At 34.7% G+C, this 15,499-nt stretch overlaps 1 protein-coding gene and 1 long non-coding RNA gene across 3 annotated transcripts in view; one reads left to right on the top strand and one right to left on the bottom strand.

Moving 5' to 3' along the window:
• alk (ALK receptor tyrosine kinase) overlaps positions 1–15,499 on the top strand; it is an 860,059-nt gene that overhangs the window by 649,171 nt on the left and 195,389 nt on the right. The gene's annotated exons all lie outside the window — the stretch shown is intronic.
• The window catches only part of LOC141378382 (uncharacterized), a 139,700-nt gene continuing 136,521 nt past the window's right edge, over positions 12,321–15,499 (bottom strand). The window contains exons 3-4 of the long non-coding RNA XR_012392876.1: positions 14,619–14,661; positions 12,321–12,562 (exon numbers count right to left, since the gene is read on the bottom strand). This is a non-coding gene — a long non-coding RNA (uncharacterized lncRNA). The remainder of the gene's footprint in view (positions 12,563–14,618; positions 14,662–15,499) is intronic.

Raw genomic sequence — 15,499 nt, 5'->3', positions numbered from 1 at the left:
ATGAAGTGAGAGGTGGTGAGTGTATGAACCAGACTTGGAGAGCTGACAGACTGGGAGAGTGGTCAGTGATGGTAACGGAAGGCTCAGTCAACTGTGAAGGACTCTGAAGACACTGAAGAAGGTTTTGGAGAGTTGGGAGTACAGTAACTAACATTATACTTTCTGAAACATGTAACAACTTTTTTCCCTGCTAAATTATCTCATGAATAATGAGACTATTACAAAGTGTTCCATGAATAATACAGTGTATATTCATTAGCAACTTCATTAGGTGAACCTTGCTAACAGTGCCTTCAGAAATAAATACTGACACAGCCGGTTATGGCTTATACGGTTTAATTATATATACACCATCCTAGCAAGTATCCTATGGAAAATATGGTTAATTAAATTTCTTGTAAGCTTATTCAGCCTATTGTGTCAAGCTGAATCTGTTTTAGCATTGTGTTCAGACAAGAAAACCTCAGCAAAGACATCCAGTGCATTGCAAACTTCATGGATAATGACTTTCAGCTTTGCTTTAAGATAATTAGTTTGGATTTTTTTTATTTTATTTGCAACTTGATAATTTTGATTGAAAGCACTTTATCCACATATGCAACCTCATCAACATCTCTCATTATTGCCAATTTCAAGAAGATATCAAGATTCATAATAAATCTCTGTCTACCAAGAAGGCAATTAAGGCATTAAACGTATATTCAATATCTCAATGTACATGTATAAAGGTATGTTCGATCAATATCTATCTATCTATCTATCTATCTATCTATCTATCTATCTATCTATCTATCTATCTATCTATCTATCTATCTATCTATCTATCTATCTATCTATCTATCTATCTATCTATCTATCTATCTTTCTATCATTTCAATGTATTGTTTGGTTTTTCCAAACCCTTGCTCTTAACATTTGTTCTTCTCTTCACTTTTGTATTCCATGGACAAAACATACAAACAACAAAAATAAAAATCAATGTACATATACACCAAAAAGGTAAAATACACCATAAATTTATACCGAAGACTCTTCAACAGGGGTGTCCAAACTCGGTCCTGGAGGGCCGCTGTCCTGGAGAGTTTAGCTCCAACCCTAATCAAACACACCTGAACAAGCTAATCAAGCTCTTACAAGATATACTAGAAACTTCCTGGCAGGTGTGTTGAAGCGAATTGGAGCTAAACTCAGCAGGACACCGGCCTTCCAAGACTGAGTTGACACCCCTGCCCTACAATATGAACCAAACCCAACTCAACTCTTAATCAAACTTCTATTAACAGTTTTGGTAAACTATGTGAACTGTAACCCCAGCTGCTGTTTACACTAGTTTTTTTCTCTCTTTTTTTCCATATTAAAACACATAAGTGTTGTTATGGTTATGCCTGGCATTCCCACAACTTCAGCGCCAACCTATGACAGCGTTCAACCAATGAAATGGAGCATTATAAAAATGCTAAAGACCTCATTTTAGTTGAGTAAAAACTGGTGTTCTGATTCAGTGTAACGTAATTAGCTCAGTTTAACAACATTAATGATAATTAATCATGATTATTCAGAATTAACTTATAGGTAATTCAACAAAATAAATGTCTTTGTTTTGCCTCACAAAAACAGTCACTTTAACAACGAAAGATCTCTTGCTACCAGCTTTAAGTTTAATAAAATTTCTAAATTATTCATCTACTTCACAAGTCTAAATTCCTTTCTAAATAAACATAACAATAACTTTGTCCACTCATTTAAGCAGACTTTATATATCTAATATAAAAAAAAGATTGTTTTATAAGTTTTATCAAATTTTATTAATGAAGCTGGTAGCAAGGGATCTTTCTGTCTCTCAAGTGATTGTTTCAGTGAGGCAAAAAAAAAAAAAAAAAGAGACAATCAAACGTGATTTTAAAAAGATCTAATGATTAGTCTAACACATAACAAACAAAATGTACAATACATAAAATGAAGAACAGTGAGGAAAATAGAGAAATTCTTTTTTTGTCCGACTCAAGTTTGCGACCAATTGGGTGATAGGCGTGCCGCCATCATTAACTGGAAAATAAGAAAAATGCGGACTCAGACGAGTCACATGGGTATAGAAACTGGGTCTTGCCTGGTGGTGTTCTGCTGGAGACCTTCTGGGCAGATTGCTTGCGCAGGTCAGATTTTAAAGCGTTGTATTGGTCACACCTATTTTCTATGGACTGACCAATGGTGTGAAAGGAAACGTTGCATGGCAAACTTTCTTTGTCTCTAAGCCACTCATATAGATAATGAGGATCCACCCTTATGAGCCAGATAAACTTTAATCCACAGTATTAAAGCATGTAAGCAGTATAAGTTATTATCATACATTCTGCATCATGTGTGTGGAATAAAAGAAGTATGATGATACCAAACATGACACTTTAAACGCACATTAAGCACAATCTGTGCATTTTTATATTATTTAAAACCAACAGGTCTATTTATGCATACATATAATATTTTAACTACTTTCGCTATAGAACAGAACACAGATTGCAAACCAACACATTTTATACTGTACATTTTGGAGTGAGTTGTGGGTTTTATTTAATATGGCTGGCATTTTGAAATGTGATGTATGAGATGATGTGTGAAGGGGGTTGACTTGGCTTTCCTTAACTTCAAACCTTTAGAAGTTTGTGATGATGAGGCAGTTAGGTTTGTGTTCAAGCTCTCCCAAGATAATGATGGCAGATCGGGTGGAAGGGAATCGTCTTTCGATAGCAATAGTTGGATGTATTTTAGCTAAGGAGGAGAAATCAAAGAATTGCATACAACCTCAATGCTACATCAGTAAAGATGGACTGTAACCAAAACCTTTGAAAATGGAGGCGTGGCCTTCTACAGTCACTCTCTGGGTGGCCCTGTAGACTATTAAATATTGTTCAACTGATTCCTCAACCCCTGCTCATTCAATACATTACACAACCAATAGTTTGCAAGTAAAGATGCGAATGGCAGCAACATATGCACATATCCAGTTCACATGAATGGTCACACATTACACATTTAGGCTGTATAGACAGAGATAGTTTTTTTTTTTTTTTTTTTTTTTTTTAAATAAACTAATAAAAATTATAATAATAAATAAAAAGAAATAATAAATAAAGCATTTTCAGCAACTTAGCCAACATGAATAGAACCAATTTGCTTCTTGCTACTGTAGCTCATCTGCTTCAAGTTTAATGCTTTTCTATAGGCCTCAGTTGTAACATATGCTTACAGTATTTGTGTTATTGTTTTTACCAGTTACCTTTCTAGTGGTCTGCCCTTTTTCCTTTGACCTTAAGCATCAACAAGGTTTTTGTTGCCCATATAAATGCACCTCTTTGTATCTTTTCAGGCTTTTGAACCATCCTCTGTAAACCCTGTTAGATGCAAATGCATGAAAATTACACAGTAAATCATAATTTCTGAAACATGGCACAAACCCTTTAGACTTTAAAACCACATTCTGTCTAAAACCACATTCTTTATCATAAAGCATTTAATAAAAACTGTATGTGAGCTGAATAATACTTCTGAATTCATAGTTATTGAAAACCTGCAGGCATTAAGTACCCTAAATCATGTGCTACTTAAGCTTCTGAAGTGTGCAGTTGATGAACTCTTTACTATACCATGAGGACGCGGATGAGAGTTTATGAATAGAATTGAAAAGACAGAACTGATGCAGGTAGGTTGTGTGATATTGAAAGGATGATGAATGTCATTTGAATTCTGTTCATATTTCTCATGTTCATAGGTTATAGAACATACTTTCTAATGGCCATGAAGTTTAAATTCAATTAGTATGTGAATTCAGATGCTGGATTCGATTGAATAGAAGAACATTTGGTCATTTTATTTTAATGTACAAACCATTAACTATGACTTTAAGCTCAATAATTCAGCTTATTATTAGTTAGTAAGGCAGTAGTTGAGTTTAGGTTTTGGATAGAGTAATAGGTGTAGAATAACATGATAAAAAACTGCTATTGTAATAAGTCAAAACGTTTTACTTAAACTTAAATGTTACCAAATGGTTTGGAGACTGTCAGAAGCCCAATAACGTTTCATGTGAGCTGTATTGAGTGCCAAATTCACCCGAGAGACAGCTATTTCGATTTTGCCATACTCATTTAATTATTTTCATTCGGCTTAGTTTCTATTTCAGAGGTCGCCACAGCGGAATGAACCGCCAACTATTCCAGCATATGGAAAATTTACGCAGTGGATGCTCTTCCAGCCCCAACCCAGTACTGAGAAACACCCATACATACACTAATTGACACACAAACTCATACACTACGGACAATTTAGTTTATTCAATTCACCTCTAGTTCATGCTTTTGGACTGTTGGGGAAACTGGAAGACATGGAGGAAACCCAGGTGAACACAGTGAGAACATGCACACTGCACACAGAAATGCCAACTAGTTCAGCTGGGACTCGAACCTGCGACGATCTTGCTGTAAAGCAGGGGTTTTCAAAGTGTGAGGCGCGCCTCCCCTGGGGGCCGCCAGAGCATGCAGGGAGAGGCGCGGAAAAAAATTTTTATATATTAAAAATATAATTATTAAGTTTAATTATTATATGTATTTTTTATTATATTTAAACATTTTAATTAATTAAAAAGCTAAAAAAAAATAATACGTCAAAAATAAGAAAACCTTTTTTTACCCAGAAGGCCATAGCTGTGAATTCGCTTCTGTTTGGCAAGCCCGCCAATACAGGTAAATGCCTGCTAATACAATGGATCGGTTTCTGAGACCCCCCGATTCAAAGCCTTCAACTTCAGGGCTTAAACCCAAAAGACGACGAAATGATGATCAGTTTTTGAGTTTAGGATTTACGTGGACAGGACCAGCTGATGAACCACGACCTTTAAATGTGGTTTTTCAAGATATTTTGGCTAATGACAGCATGAGACCCGCTAAACTTCGACTGTTTTGACTGGGATGGACAGTTCTTAGATCTGTTCTATTCATATTAAACCATCATCCTAGTTTTAAAAACGTTATATTAAAATACTTGTTACTACTCTGTAAATAATTGCACTTTCATGCAAATGATAATAAAAGTGAGTTAACAGTCTGACATCTGTCTGTATCTTTATATATACTTTATATATATATACTTTATATACATACTTTATATATATATATATATATATATATATATATATATATATATATATATATATATATATATATATATATATATATATGCGTGTGTGCGTGCGTGTTTGGGAGGAGGGGGGCATCAATGGATAAGTTGTGTCAAAAGAGAGGCCCACTGTCTTAGACTTTGAAAAACCCTGCTGTAAAGCAACAGTGCTAACCATTGAGCCACCGTGAAAAAAAATATATACATATGAAAAGTTCAGATGGAAACACCTCTAGGTGCCATCTGAAATTTCCATTAAAAAGGAACATTTTTCTCAGCAGAACAAATTATGATAAGATAATTCACTTTAAAGACCAGAAAGAGAACTTATTATTTGCCATAAAAAGTTATATTACTGAACATACACACAGGAGCCTAATACAATTTTTCATTTAAGAGGAGAATTTTAGCAGGTATTTAAAGGTTTTGCATCTAAAATCTTCATATATATATATATATATATATATATATTTTGATGTTGTAATAAAGTGTCAAACATCATCACACACATACAGTATCAGTTGATTTGTCATATCTGTTCAGGCAGGTTACAGCACTGAAGACATACATAGTTCAAGATGAACAGACCTCTGAGGTTCAATATTTCAATAAGTTGTATTATAGACCATTTGACTAATATCACGCAACAAATCTAGTAAAAATAATGAACAAAATGAATGAACTCTGCTTGATCATCTTGCACTTCAAAACTTACTCAAAAGATATTTAATATCTGTCTTTTGTGATTTCGTTTGGAATATAATATAATACTTCTGCATGCAAAACTGACACTGAATACTTGAGCATTCTCAGATGCTGCATAAAGCGTGTGGGAGAATTTCTGTATGGATTACATGTGGAACAAGATTATTTTTTTTCATGTATAGAATGATTGTGTATTATATGGGACAACTATAGGAGCCCTGAGGGAATCATGAGGAACTTTTATGTCTTATTACTGTCTGTAGAAGGCATTTAGTGTTAGAACACTTGCTCAGAATTCAGAGAGGATCTCTAATCATGGTTTTCTGCTTGACGTCTTCAAGAACATAAAAAAGGAAACAAGCAAGTAAGTAATGTGCATTTATATAGGGCATTTATCATGTATGGCCATACACCTAAGGCACTTCAAAATCATGAGGGGGGTCTTTCCACAACACCACCAGTGTGCAGCCTCCACTTGGATGATACGACGGCTGCCACAGGACAACGGCGCCAGTGCGCTCACCACACACTAGCTATAAGGCAAGTGGAGAGACATTGATAGAGCCAATTCGGTGGATGGGGATGATTGGGAGGCCATGATGGGTAAAGACCAATAGAGAGAATTTGGCCAGGACACCGGGGTTACACCCCTGCTCTTTACGAGAAATGCCATGGGATTTTAAATGACCACAGAGAGTCAGGACCTCAGTTTAACATCTCATCCGAAAGACGGCGCCCAGTAACAGTATGGTGTCCCCGTCACTTTTTACTGGGGCATTGGGACTCATACAGACCGCAGGTTGAGCACCGCCTGCCGGCCTCAATAACACGTCTTCTAACAGCAACCTAATTTTCCCATGTGGTCTCCCATCCAGGTACTGTCTAGGCTCAGCCCTGCTTAGCTTCAATTAGTTATATCTCATGATGCTAGTTTATGATGTCATACTTAGAATCAGACCAGGGGTGCATTTCCCAAACAACTGCATAACTCGTGGCTGAACTATGTGGCTACTGAGAACGCGTGAGTGAATGAATGTGGCCACACACAATGCTGCAGTACTGCGCGGCACAGCACAAAATGGTCTAACACAAGTGAACATAACAGTGAACATAACTGCCCTCTGCTAGTCGTGCTGTATCAGGCTTCCATAAAACAAACAAACAAACAAACAAACAAACAAACAATAAATAAATAAATAAATAAATAAATAAATAAATGTTTGTGTTCATTCATTTATTCATTTTATTTATTTTATTTTATTTATTATTTTTATTTTTTATATTTTATGTTATTTATTTATTTTATTTATTTTATTGTTTGCAAAGACAGCCTGTGCATAGCTTACTAACTTTTTTATGCACATTAAACATTTATTGGAGAGTTTCAATATGAAAAAGAAGCAACTTTTAAGAAAAGCTAGCTTCACATACGTTCTAAATAATAGATGTTACAAAAACATCTACTGAATATTTAAAAGCGGATGGACAAAATGACATCTTCCAGGTGAAAATGCACATGTTGAGCAGTTGTCTTCCCAAAATGTGTGTCAGCGATTTTATCCGTAATCCTTAAAAAACTCGACTGACAAGCCTTGTCTAAACAGTTTGCTCTCAGAAAACAGATATGAATTCATCTCTCTCTCTCTCCAATTCCTCTTGCTTATGTTCCTCCACAGGACAGTGTTGAGTGTTAAGTTACCGCCGGTTTGTTAAGGCTTAGCCATAATGAGCTTTTTCAAATCATCGGGGACCCTGACGATTGCTGAGAACATTCACAAATCTTGTGATGTGAATATGCTGTGCGGAGATAAAAGCTGATTATTCCGGGGGCATAACAATTGCTCATAAGCAAACCCTTTGTGGAATAAAAAGTGTGCTTCATTTTATTGAATCTGCAATTGCAAAGCAGGTATACTTAAAGGTATTTATGAATGTATGTATTTATTTAGATGCAATATTATATAATAGTAATTAAATTTAAAGCCACTTAAGTATTGTTCAAAAATGAAAATCATGTAACAATTCTCCAAGTACACTTAATATAGGAATGACTTTGGGGAAAGTTGACTTTTACACATGAATTACAGTTAACATTTAAATTTAAGAGGATGCAGTTACACATTACATGGACTTAATTTAGTAATTACAATGAATTATCTTTAATTAAATGTAGCTAACCCAAAACCTAACCCACATTCTAACCCTTTCCATATAGTAAAAGAATGTAATTAAATAATATCACTCAGTAGTTTAATTGACAACATAAAAAAAAGAGTTTGCTGCCTATTCAAACTACTTATCTATACTTATGATACCTATAGTTTAAGCTAAACATTTTTGGGATTTTTTTTCTTTTTTGGGGATAAATTGTTTTATGTTCAAATAACTTAAATTTGTTTAGTAATTTGTTTGCTAACTTCACTGATTTGCCTTGGGACAACACGAGTAAATTGTTTAGTGTTCTTTTTTCTTTTTTTTTTAATGCACAAAGCCTTAAAATAAAGTATAAATGAAAATGTAAATCATGTTTCCATATTTGTTTGTCATGTTTTAAATAGACACTTGATTAAAATAAATAATTAGATAATAAAAAAAAAATGGTTTAAACTATTTATATAAGCTGAATTTAAGGGTGCTTTCACACCTACACTTTTGTTTCGGAACCTGTCTCGTTTGCCCAGTTAGCGCGGTTCGTTTGGCATATGTGAAACCACCAATCGCTCTCGGATCTGCGCCAAATCAATCGCTCCGAGATCGCTTGAATGAGGTGGTCTCGGCTCGGTTGAAATGAACTCTGGAGCGGATTGATTGTCCTTGTGTTTTATGGATATGTAATAGGCATACGGCTATATGAAGAGAAAATTATGAGTAGGGCGGGAAGTTTCGCTACTCTCCGAATCCCCACGATTGAGTGATGATTTCCCGGTAATCTCGCGTCTCCCTCCCGGTCCTTAAATAGGCTACGTCGCGCACCCTTCTCAACCCTCCCCACCGCATCTCTCCTCACTCTTCTGTTACATTGCACAAACCTTGTCAAACACCACCAAACCACCACCTCTCTTGACAGCTGAGCGGGACTCTGCAAAATAAACCCTGACACTCTGACCAATGTGAGGAGAGTTTACTCGCACGTGACTTGTTTTAGATCTTTTGTTCCGATTAGAAACTTTGCAGTGTGAAAGTGAACTGCACCAAGAGCAAAGAACAACATTGTATCATTTGTAATCTCTGTTTCGGAACAACTGAATCTACTCACAGGTGTGAAAGCACCCTAAGTTGAACATTACTTGATTTAATGCGTTTGTTATATATAAATACAACTGTTTGTCTGGTTCTCGAAAGTGATTGACTGATAGCCATGCGATATTCTGCAATAACAGTAACAGCCTCTTCACCCTTGTGTATTACTCCACCCACGTAGAGCGATAGACCCCCCTGCAGTTTGACCAGTATCACAGCTGTTGGACAACATAATGTGATTTTTTTGTAAGGAATGAGAATGAAGTTGTTTAGATTGAAACTATGCAGTGTATGTATAAGGATAGTGCCTATTTTAGATATTTGTTTTTGCACTTCGGCAGCCATCAGCCTGTCATACTGAGCAGGGCAATGACGGTTGCGCCACAAGTATCTTCACACCATAGACAACAAAGATAGTGGGGCCATTCTTCATCAATGGAAACCTCAAGGCCAAATCGTTACATGATGATGCGTTTCCTTCTTTAAGCACTGATGCTGGCACATTCCCTGAGTTATTCCAGCAGGATGGTGCACCACCACAATATTGGTGTCAGGTCCAAGCATCCCTAGATAAACAGTTTCCTGAAAAGTGCATTGGTCGTCGTGGGCCAATTAAATGGCCCTCAAGGTCTCCTGATCTGACCCCCCTAGACTTTTTATCTTTGGGGTCATCTAAAGGCAATTGTCTCTGTGTGAAGATACAAGATGTGCAGCTCCTGAAACTACAGATACTGGAAGCCTGTGCTGGCATTTCTCCTGTGGTGTTGCTATCTGTGTGTGAAGAGTAGGATAGAAGGGTTGCATTGACAATCCAACACAATGGGCAGCACACTGAACACATTTTATAAGTGCATTTACATTTTGCATTTTACATTTACATTTAGTCATTTAGCAGACGCTTTTATCCAAAGTGGTCAGAAACTTGTAAATAACTCATGAAAGAATAAAGTTACGTTAAAATCCAGCAAACCATTGATTTTCTTGTTAAATTCCCAATACATTTGATGTGTGAAATGACCCTCTTCCTGTTGTAAAAAAACAAAGTTAGATTCAAGATGGCCGACTTCAAAATGGCCACCAAGGTCAGCACCCATCTTAAAAAGTTTGCCCCCTCACATATATATGCCACAAACAGAACGTCAATATCACCAACCATTCCCATTTTATTAAGGTGTATCCATATAAATGGCCCACCCTGTACAATAGATGTAATATAAGTGTTAGTAGGTTTACAATTAAATGTAATAAGTGCACAAAACATTAGATTATGTTCTGTCTTAAATGTATTTTTTAATGATATTGTTTTCATAATAAATACTATGGTGGTGACACTTTAGTTTAAGGCACCCTTCACATGTACTTATTTTAGTAATTACAATTAATTACGGATTACTACATGGCTAACCATATAGTAAGCACATGTAATTAATTAATATTACTCAGGACATGCAAGAAGAACACCTTAAAATTAAGCACAACCATTATATGCTGGAGTTCATTCATTTTTTAACGGGCCACTTACGGAATTATATGAATTTGTAAATTAGGAGTGAATTGCAAATCTTTTTCATTAGACTGTAGAATTGAATTAAACTGATTTAACGTGATCCGTATAATGATATAAAATGACCTGGTTTTGGAGGGCAGAGCATTTGAATTAAATCCACTGAGAGCTTCTGGTGAAAGCTGTGTGCCATTCTGCTTTTTATTAACAAAACTGCATTTCCTCAGGATGAAATATTCAGATTGTTTGTGGTCAAACAAGCGTTGTCCCTATTGATCATCAGCATAGACAACTTGAGTCCTGAGGCTTTTTCCCAAATCCACAAAGAATCAATGTTAGCTTTAACATTTGGCACATGTTTTGGCGTCAATAATAACACTCAGCGGCTGCTTCTGTCAGATTTGGTTGAAAAATAAAGCACATAGGATTGCTCTCATGCTGATTAAAGAGCCCTGGCTTCAACGATAATTCATTCATCTTCACGTCACCTACTTTAGTGTTACAACATCAGAATTCAAAGCCATGTCAGTGGATTGATAGATGATTCATTGTCAATAATTGATGTGACTAACAGTTTTTGTTCTTACGGTTAACAGGATTAGCCTTATTTATCTTATTCATCCCGTGCCATTGCTTATATTATCTGAACACTGTTTTTAAACGTCTAAACACTAGCAAATACAGATTGAAGTTGTGCATTTCAGTTAATATTTCAGTAAATAAAAACAAAACAGGTTGTTGTTTTTAGAAATTATTATTTTTTGTTGATAAATGTAGACTTTCAGATTTAACGCTTATTAGCAATGACCTTATGCAGCTCCCACTGTAATTAAAATTTATTAATACATAGATCTATTATTGTTAGTAATCAGCACGACTAGAAATATAAATTCTAATCAATGTGAAAATACACAACTTAGTGGTAACCACACAACCAGCTAACCACAGAAACAAATGAAAAGTAGATCAATGTGTGGTTTTCAAATACTTTAAAAAAATGTTGGGTTTCACACAACCAATATGTGTTTGTTTGTTTGTTTGTTTGTTAATCTTATTTTTATTTATTTATTTTTTTACAAATATAAGTAGATTAAACATAAAACAGATTTGTTGTCCAAAAAAAATACAAAATAAAATTTAAATAAACAAATTAAATAAATTAAATAAACAAATTAAAATAAATTAAGTATAAATGAAGTCTATTTTTGTTTCGTTAAATAAATATGTAGTTTTGTTTTTAATGCAGGTGATTTAACAGCATTATAATGGTTGCATTAAAGTGCATTAAAGTATCTAGCGGACTCAGACACGGTGCTGAAGGAATCAACGCTGTTTTTCAGATTTCCTAAAGCACATAAAGCAGAGCTACTCTTTCAATAAAATCCATGTTAGCCAATTAACAACGAAGCTAGAGTCACCGGGCAGACTGAAGCCCTGCCTATGACATGAATCTGCATCTATTGTGAAGTGACATTGACCCGCGAGTAAAGTGAGTAAACTCAAAGTTTTCACAAGTCTATTTACACGTGATTAGTGTAATTTATACATGCATGCTGGATCTGGTGTGAATACAGCATCAGACAGGCAATGGTCAAACACAGGAGCAAACAGGTACATACAGAAAAATAGATCACAGGCAAATGGTCGATACAGGCAGCAGACAACAAAAACAAGAAAACAAGGCAAGGGTCAAACACAGAGACTAAACTAAGAAAACACTGTATTGTTACAGAGTATAAACCAACAATCATCAGCAATGTGTGTAACAAAGTATGCAGTCTATATAGTCTGAGTAATCAGTCTTTGATTGCACATACAGTACACAGCTGGAAGCTGCTCAAAGTAGAACTGGAACAGGTGAGAGAGGTGCATGACAGGATTTGCTGTATAGTTCATATGGTGACAGGATTGTAGTCCGCGTGAAAGTGAATGTTCTCCATTGATCTATAAGGGTTAAATCGTTGGTGATTGTGTCACCTTCACAGCCAATATGTGCATAGTTATTGATCTTTGTACTTAAGAAATGAGGATTTGGCAAAAGTTCATAATATATTGTATTGAAAATTTGAGTTGGAGAAAGAACAAAGACTCAAGACAAAAAAAAAAAAAAAACACAATTAAGAACATATTAAAAAGCTGAAATCGTTATTTGCAAATGATAAATAAGATGAAAATAGTGTTCTGCTGGGACAGGTTCAGATGGGGAAGAGACAACGAGAGGAAATGGGCTGGTTTTGCTAATAAGATCCCAGCAGGTGGTCAATTAAAGAATGTCAAAGTGATGGCGGTAAGCCTTCATTACACAGCTCTCACCCTTACATGTAGTTTAAATGTGTCTTTTTTGGCAGAAGAGGAACAAGAGAATCATGGTAGCTAAGAAACTAACATTCGCAACATCTAAATGGTACTCAAGCCCATTTTTTAAAAACCAATTTTCCATTAACCCTCAGGGGTCTTAGGCGATTTTGGGGTCCCTAAGATGTTTTGACATGACCTGACATATGTGCTCATTTCAGCTACTTATTACATATTACTAGCCAACATGTATTTTTATTTCATTTATTTATTTTGCATTTAGCACAAGTTCTGCTACAATAACATGTGAGAAATATTACTGTACATGCTTGCCTTTTTTAGAAAAAAAAAAAAAAAAAAAATATATATATATATATATATATATATATATATATATATATATATATATATATATATATATATATATATATATATCATGCATGGTTAGTGGGTTTTGGAGAAAAAAAATGTAGCTGAAATAAAGTCCAAAAAAACAGACTGATTGGACCTTGTATAGAATATTTACTTCCCAATTATGTAAAAAAGCATTGTTCTCTCATTCAAAGAAAATATTACAATCATTTACATTTTGTAAAGTCTATTTTGGGTCATCTCAGCTGTATGCGTGGGAGTAACAATGGTCATGAAAAATCCACAGCTGGAGAGACTAAAGACACCCCTCCACTGACTAATGTTCACCCATCAAGAGCTTGTAAAGCAATGTCCAGCTGCAAAAGCTAGCCCAAACTAAATGCTTGTTGTATTACTTGCTGTATGATGACCATGTAAACACTTAGAGAAAACAATATACAGTGCTTAGCATATATAAGTACAACCCTCACAAATCTCTCTTTTAAATTCATATTTTAATAGGGAGATACACAATGTTATATTTGTGCATGTACATCAGATTAGTCAGTACTGAAGTCAAATCTGCAGCTTATTTAACAAAATAACCTATGATAACGGTCCAAAATTGATACACCCAAATGTATACAGTATGTTATAGAAAAATATGAAATGCTAAAAAAATATTAAATGAAGTTTTAAAAAAAAAAAAGAGGAAAATCAAGAGAAGCAAAAAATTGAACAATATAGTTGACATTTTTGTAGGTTGTAATTTATTATAATTTTTATTTATTTTTTGTATTTTGCTTGAATTTAATTGTATTATGTTTTAGTTTAATAAATCAGTTTTGTTTAAATGCACAAAAAAAACAAAAAAAAAAAAAAAAAAAACATTGCCTATATACACTGAGAAATGGATAAAAACAGAACCTAAGTGGTGGTATAGTAATTTTGAGGGCAGGTCAGATATCTTCAGTTTAACTAGCCAGGCTCAATGGGAAATTGTGCCCAGGGCAGATTTCTTATGTTATTTATTTATTAAGCATCAGCAAAGTAGATAATTTATCATTTGTTAAGCATTAAATCTACATTAATAGACAATAGTATGCACTTTATAAGCTGTTTTCTTGACTTATAAACTCACATATAATGTGCCTAATGATTGCATTTTCATAATTTGGTAATGATGAATTTGCATTATTATATTAAGTACTGCATTATTTACAAAGCATTTATTTAAGAGTAGTTGGTGGTGTTTAAGATCATTTAGAAGTAAATGATTAATAAACTGTGCAAATGAACACAAACAACATATTAGTTAGGCATAGAGTAATAGATACTGATGACATGCAGTTACCTCATCTCCAGTCTCTCTCTGTGGCATTTGTCAATCAGCACAACTGCAAGGCAAAGAAAGCAAATGTCAGTTCTGTTAAGAGCCTCATTCTGCAAACATCCAAAGTGTAAAGTGGCTCCTCTTGAACAGAGGGCTCAACAAACAGAACAGTTTGTTTAGACGAATGCTAAATCGTGGCAATCAGATTCAGAAATTGTAACGTTTCAGCTTATGGCACCTTCAGAGACTAACTTGGAGAAAATATCAGAAATAAAAAGGTCTCTGTAGAAGCAGGTACTTTGAACTGTGCTTATGCAAGATCTGTTCCAGTGCCCACACTGATTTTGTTTTTGTGAGGATTAAACAGTTGTGTGTAGGCATATGGATTAAGGCTGTGATCGAGCCACCTGTGAAGGGTCATTGTAAACCAAGTAAACAGCATCATTAAGGATTTATATTTACAGCTTATGAATGCAGCAATCCTATATTAATGTATAATTACTACTTGGAGCTATTAGTAAAAAAACAAAAACCTAAGGCAGTTTACGTGGTAATTAGAATATCATTAAAACCTAAATACTTGAATATGTTCATGTATTGCATATTACATTGTAAAAAAATGGCTGTGATTTCAACAGTAAAAAAACTGTAAAAATGCTACAGTACAAATCCGTAACCTGGTTAACGGTATGTTTCCTTGATATATACATCGAATAACCGTAAATTGACTTTCCCAGAATTCCCTGCATGGCACATAACTTTTTATGCATTTTGTTGACATTAATATGGATCATTTTAGTTGTTTTCACCATCAGTTATGTACATTAAAGATTTATGTTACATCTAATGTTAATAAACAATGTTTATTTCATGACTTTAATTGTATGCGTGTTACCATACTG

Source organism: Danio rerio, chromosome 17 (genome assembly GCF_049306965.1).
Source record: "Danio rerio strain Tuebingen ecotype United States chromosome 17, GRCz12tu, whole genome shotgun sequence".
Classification (NCBI taxonomy): Eukaryota; Metazoa; Chordata; class Actinopteri; order Cypriniformes; family Danionidae; genus Danio; species Danio rerio.
This window is presented reverse-complemented; position numbering and strand designations above follow the sequence as displayed.